The following is a 7,453-nucleotide window of genomic DNA, read 5'->3' on the forward strand; positions in this document are numbered from 1 at the left end:
ATTTATGAAGTAAGGCTAATGAAACTGGGATTATATATGATAAAGAAGAAACACTTGGAGAGGGAGTCTTGAAGCTGTATCTTGTGAACAGTCTGTAAATCTTGGAACCTATGCCAACAAGCACCTAGATTAAGGTTTAAGTGCTGGTAAGACTTGAATGGACTAAAGCTGTTACATAAATATATCCTGTATATATTCTGAATATAGCAGAATTTAAAGTGATCTTTTTCCTTTATACTTCTGGTGTATTTAATAATATATTACATAGCACTTAATATATATGCAACCGATAAGTCAAGTTCATTGCTAAGTATCTACTATTCTGAATTCTGGCTTTCCTCAAAGCAGGAATATTTTGTGCTCATGTATGTATTTCTGGTACCAACTCAGGGTCAGGCACATAGTAGGCAGCCAGCAACTGAATAAATAATATGAGCAAAAACCACACTTTTTATTAGTGAGCAGGTTTTCAAGAAAAACTGTAGGCTCATGACTGTAATCAGAAATAGTCAGAAATAAGGAAGAGTGTGGTTCCATTTGAGGCCAGGGCAAGAAGTTAGACCCTGTCTCAACAAAAAACTCAGACATGCATATCTATAATCTCAGCTGTTTGGGAGGCATAGGTAGGAAGATAGTGGGCCAAGGCCAGCCTAGGCAAAAATGTGAGGCCCTATCTGAAAAATAACCTAAAGCAAAGAGGATTGGGTAAAGCACTTGCCTACCAAGCTTAAGGGTCTGAGTTCAAGTTCCTGTAAACCACCCCCCCAAAAAAAGCTGTAGTGTCTTATTCCTTGGAATATATAACCTCTAAGTTTAAAGTGCCAGTTTAGCTTCTATTTGAGCAGTAAAAAAGAAGTAAACTCCCATAAATTAGAATGTTTATTCATTTACTCATTCAATATTTGTTGATTTCTCAGTAGGTTCCACACAGAGTTCTAGGCACTTGTGATGTATCAGCAAGCAAAACACTCAAAACTACTCTGTCATGGAGCTTACATCCTAGAAGACAATAAAAGTCAGAAGTAAATTGGAGGCTAAAAGTGTACTTCAAATCTAGGGTTTTGATCACCAGCACAAAAATTAATAATGAAGTAAATTATGTTTCTACTCCTACCTACCACCCTATCAGAAAGTCTGAAATGTTTAAGTCCAGGTATTATAACAAAACCAGATTATAAGGAGGAATTGGTAAGGGATTTTGAGAAAATAAGATTATCAAAATAGTGCTTGGGATAAATTTAAACCTACATTTGAGATATCTAGGTCCATGAGAAGAAATAGTCTATTTGTGAGCTACATAAAACCTCAATGAGAAATTTGACTATAAGCATGAAGAGGAAAGATCAGTACAATGAGACACCTGAAAGAGGTAACAAAAGAGAAGGGAAGAGTATCTGTTACTTCCAAGAGTAGGTATAGGCTAGCAGAAAAAATAAGCATAGGAGCAGAAGTAACTTTAGAACATTTGTGTTGGCCACATTTACGAGGACATGTTATTTGTGTCCATTTCAACATCCCTGCTCCATCTGGGCTTTGTCAGCTTTTGCCACTTCTGCTTTGCTACCAAACTAGTGAGACAAGAATTTGGTTTGCTCAGGAGTTCTCAAGCTCCGTGGTCAGTGAAAGCCCATGACCTAGCAGGACACATAACTGATTCAGACTGGAAATGAGATTCCACTTCCACTTTCCAGTTCCTAAAGCAAAGAAGCAGTCTGTGTGTGTGAAAGGCAAAAACTGTGCAAGAGACTAAGGGCATGTACCAGGGAAAGTTTAAATATGGATAGTGTTGTGAAATATGAAAGAGCATGAATTTAGGGTCACACAGAAACAGGTAAGATTCCTGGTTGTACTATGTGTGACCTTGGGCAAATTACCTGACTTTAGAGCCTCTGTTTTCATCTGTAGAGTAATAATAACAACTGTCAGGTTTGGGGCAATGTATATAAAATGCATCAGTTTCCAGTAACGTGAGAAAAGATATCTAAGGCTTTCCCCAACCAGAGATGAGGTAAAATTCTCCCCACAGGCAATTCCTGCTGACCTTGCTTACTCTGAAGAATAAATCATTATCTGAAAGTGGATTGTCAATTTTCCTTACCATTTTTTCAGGCAAAAGAAATGAAAATTATTGAAACTTAAAAGAATATAAAGTAGAATAATTGATATTGAGCCCTTGCATACATTTTCCATCTTATTTTCCTGAGAACTTAAGATGCAATATTTAGTCCTGTGTTAGAAATGAAAAAAGTGAAATTTATGTATAGTAATTCCTGCCATCTCTTTGTTGATTTATTGTAACCCGACTTACATTCCTTCAAGGAAACTCCATATGTAGCTATCCTAAACAAAAATGTCATTTTTTTTCTTTTACAAAATCGGAGGACAGGAGGGCAGGACAGGTCTGCTGGTTGGGGGGCGGTTGGTACCAGTGGAGAGGGGAAGAGGTGGGGAAAAGAGGGTAGGAGGGTGAATATAGTGCAAATACTGTGTACACATGTACGTAAATGGAAAAATGAGACCTGTTGAATCTATTCCAGGAATATGGGGGGGGGATAAAAGAGAGTGGTGAAGAGGGTTAATTCAAGTATGATATATTGTAAAAACTTTTGTAAATGCTACAATGTACCCTCACCCAGCACAACAATAAAAAGTTTAAAAATAGCATATTTAGGATTAAAATTCAATCCTCATTTTAGAAAGTGCAAGTCCAGCTGGTGGAATGGCTCAAGTGGTAGATAGAGCATCTGTCTAGCAAGTGTGAGGTCCTGAGTTCAAACCACACACCAACATACTTGGCTGTTTTGTTTTATTTTCCCCTAGTCTTTTTTTATAATTTCATATCATTCTTTAGTATATTGATTAACAAAAATTTATTTAAACAATGTCTTATTGATATTTCTTTTCATTTTACAATATTACATTTAATGATGTAATAATCATCTTTGTATTTCATTTTACACACGTGTAGATATTTCTGTTGAAAAACTTCCTAAAACTTCAATTGCTCAGTAAATAGGCTTTTTTTTATTGATTGATACTGTCATCTTGCTTTCCAAAGTGGTGGCCTCAGTCTACACTCTGGCTGTCTGCAGGGGAAAGTATTTCCCTAACTTTTACCAACTATTTCAGTCTACCATCTATTATAATTGGAGTCTAGCACATTTTAATGTGTTCACTAGCCATATGTAGTTTTCTTTTGCAAGTGGTCTCCTAGTGGTTATTCATTCCTTATTAGTTCATTAAATTATTTATTTGTAGATACTATAATACATAATGGATATCTGATGCTAATTTCAAATACTTTAGTCTTACCTGATTATTGAAATAATATAATTTTTAATGATTTTATTAGCATATAATAGTTGTACAGAGGATATACTGTGATATTTACATGTGTACTTACAATATATCTTAGTTACATTTACCTACTCCATCAATTTAACTGCAGAAATATCACAAACTGGTGAAAAATTACAGGTATAAAGAAAAATTTTAAACCTACAAATAAAACCAAGTATTAATTTTAATGCATATTTCTTATATATCTGGGGAAAATATAAAAAAATTATAAGAAATATATGATCATTGGAAAAGTGGAAAGTACAGAACTTTAATGAAGAAAATTAAATATTTTCTGGAAGCCCATCATTTTAATGTAAGTAGGCTTATGCTTTATTACTTCACATTTAAAAACATTTTTAGATATGAGTTTAATTACCAGCTGAATAATAAATGGAAAGGTGTGATAAATTGATAGAAATGAGATTCATAAACTTAGGAGAAGCAGGTATTTTAGGCCAGTTTATGTTTAGAGGTTCACCAAATCGAACTTTGCCAACACTGAAAATAAAACCCCTTGCCACAAAAAAAAAAAAAACCAGTGTATTAAAACTCATTTCCAGAATTGTCCAAATTACATTTAAAACATAATTAAATATTTTTGTATTTCTTTAAATGTCAAATTTTCTTTGGCAAATACATCCAAAACACTAAATTTCATTTTAGAACTTAGTTGGTATATTATAGTATCCTTATTTGATGTTTATCAAAATACCTTCTCTAAGCCCTAATGGCTTGCATTCTTCTCTTTAAACAAATTTATCTTTAGGTCATCATTTTCAAAGATATTCTGGATAGGGATGAAGATGTGGCTTCATGGTAGAGTGCATTCAAGGCTTTGAGTTCAATCCCCAGCACTGTGTGTGGGTGTGTTGTGTTTGTATAAGTAGTCTAGAAAAATTGTGAATTAAACACCTATAAATTCTTCACTTCTGTTTTGATGTAGCAATTTATCCACACAGTGGTCAATTAACTGAGTAAGGCTTGCTTTCTTATTCTCTTCAGGTATAGCTGACTGCAATTCATAAGGGAACAGCTGGCTACAGCTTCTCTACTTCTTGACACCTCTAAGACAGGTCATTCTGAAGCAGAAAAAACCTTTAAAAACATGTATATCCATAAAGAGATAGTCACGTTATTTTAGTTTACATCATCAAAGCTGCTAAATCAGTTGATGTATACGTTTTAAGTTAGCGATCTAATATCCCTGGGGATGAATGAAACTACTACCTGGGAAAAAAGTAGGGTGATTGCAAATAGAATGTCACTCAACTTCAGTTCTATGTCTATTTTGTTTGGTCCAAGCTCTGGGCCAGTCTTACCCTCAGAGAAAACCCAAATCATTAAATAGAGCAAAAGTGTGTTAAAAAATACAAGTTTTAAAATTTAACTTTTTATATTATAACTATACTTTTAAAATATGATACTATGCTGTACCTTCCACTCACATTTGCTATTAACCCAAAACTGCTCTTAAAAATAATACTCAAGTTAAAATATTTTTCTTTAGCATTCAATGTTTCATGCTATTTAGAAAAATCCTAAAAGTTCAAGACTGTAAGTGAGATATGCTATTCCATCATTTATTCCATATATTTGGGGAATAATGAAGTAGTACTTAGCCATGAGTTATAAATAAAGGTTATCTCCTTCCAAGCATCCAAGTTCAACCTATGTGGGTTGAAATCTAAAATTTTATATATATTTGTTATTTTCTCAAACAGAAACCACAAGTTCATTGCTAAAAATATTTTTTACTCTACTTTGTGGTCTATTTTTAGTTTTATTCATTGTCAGCTGTCATTTCTCTTTCCTTCATATTCACAGCTAATATTTAATACTTTTAACATTAGTATGGGCTAGAAACTAGAGAGAAAAGCATCAATTGCATATTAAATAAAAGTCTGGACTTTCAAAGTTTTGTCTGGCATTGATAGACCTTTTCTACTCAATTCAATATCTATCACTTATATTTCAGTTAAAGTTGTTGGAAACCAAGTTTCTGGATATTTGGCTTATTTATTATGCTAAAATAAATTTATATCTATTTTTTATTTTTTTAATTGTGCTGGATGTGAATACATTGTAGCATTTACAAAAGGCTCTTACAATATATCAAGTGTATCGTACTTGAATTCCTCCCCTTTACTTCTCTACCACATCCCCCCTCCCCTCATTCCTGGAACAGTTTCAACAGATATCATTTTTACATTTACATACATGTGTATACATTGTTTGCACCATACTCATCCTACTACCCATTTCCTTGCCACCTCCCCCTCCCTCCAGTGCCAACCTCCCACCTCCCTCCAGACAGAACATTTACCACTCTCCTGTTCTCTGATTTTGTAAAAGAAAAACATAAAAGATAAAACAAGGAATGTGATGTTTTGCTAGTTTAAGATAAAGATAGCCACACAGGGAGTTTTCTTGTGTAGTTCCCATGCATATGTATATTAGACCTTCAGTTGATTCGCCTCTACCAGTCCTCTTAACTCCTCCCTAGTCTGCTTCCCAAGGTGGCCCCTACTACTTTAAAATTTCTATATTCATTCCTGTACAGTAAGCACATCAACCTTGTTCAAGTTTTTGGTTTCCTTCCCTTGCCCTATCTGTCCCTTGCACGGCCTCCCCTTAGTGTGACCTGTGTGCCATAATACTGCTGCATTTGTTTTAGGTCTACAATCTGCATTAGATTGATTGATGGAGAGCATGCAGCTTTTATCCTTCTGAGCCTGGCTAACTTCACTTAAGATGGTATTCTCCAATTCCATCCATTTACCTGCAGATGACAAAATGTCAGTCTTCTTTGTGGCTGAGTAAAATTCCATCATGAATAAATACCACATTTTCTTAATCCATTTATCAGTAGTAGGGCATCTTGACTGTTTCCATAGCTTAGCTATTGCAAATAATGCTGCAATAAACATGGGCATGAGATGCCTCTGTTGTAACCTGACTCATATTCCTTCAGGTATATCCCTAGGAGTGGGATTGCTGGATCATTTGGCAGATCTGTGTTTAGTTTTTTAAGAAGTCTCCATATTGTTTTCCAAAGTGGTTGTACTAGCTTACATTCTCATCAGCAGTATATGAGGGTTCCTTTTACCCCGCATCCTCACCAACATTTGTTGGTGGTGTTTTTTATGATAGCTATTCTAACAGGAGTGAGGTGTAATCTTAATGTGGTTTTGATTTGCATTTCCTTTATGGACGTGGATAGTGGTTTTGGCCATTTGCATTTCTTCCTTTGAAAAAGCTCTGTTCAATTCAGTTGCCTACTTCTTTATTGGTTCATTGATTTTGGGGGAGTTTAGTTTTTTGGGCTCCCTGTGTACTCTGATTATCAGTCCCTTGTCTGATGTATAGCTAGCAAACATTTTCTCCCATTCTTTGGGTGGCCTCTTCAATTTAGAGACCATTTCTTTTGTTGTGCAGAAGCTTTTTAATTTCATGTAGTCAGTCCCATTTGTCCATCATTTCTCTTAGTTGCTGAGCTGCTTATGTTCTACTGAGAAGGTCCTTGCCCATGCCTATTGTTTCCATTGTATTCCCTGCTTTTTCCTGTACTAGCCTCAAGGTATCAGGTCTGATATTAAGGTTTTTAATCCACTTTGAGTTGATACTTACTCAGCGTGACAAACATGGATCTAGTTTCAGTTTTCTGCATGCAGATATCCAGTTTTCCCAGCAACATTTGTTAAAAGAGGCTGTCTTTTCTCCATTGTATGTTTTTGGCACCTTTGTCAAAACAGGTGGGCGTAGCTGTGTGGATCATATCCAGGTCTTCTATTCTCTTCCACTGGTCTTCATATCTGTTTTTATGCCAGCACCATGGTGTTTTTATTGCTACAGCTCTGTAGTATAGTTTGAAGTCGGATATTGTGATATGTCCAGCATTGCTTTTTTTGCTCAGTATTGCCTTGGCTATTCAGTCTTTTGTGTTTCCAAATGAACTTTAGGGTAGATTTTTTCAACCTTTGTGGTAAATGTCGTTGGGATTTTGATGGGAATTGTATTAAACATGTAGATTTCTTTTAGTACTATAGCCATTTTAGTATGTTAATTCTACCAATCCATGAGCATGGGAGATCTTTCCACCTTCTGTAATCTT

Source organism: Castor canadensis, chromosome X (genome assembly GCF_047511655.1).
Source record: "Castor canadensis chromosome X, mCasCan1.hap1v2, whole genome shotgun sequence".
In the NCBI taxonomy this organism is placed as follows: Eukaryota; Metazoa; Chordata; class Mammalia; order Rodentia; family Castoridae; genus Castor; species Castor canadensis.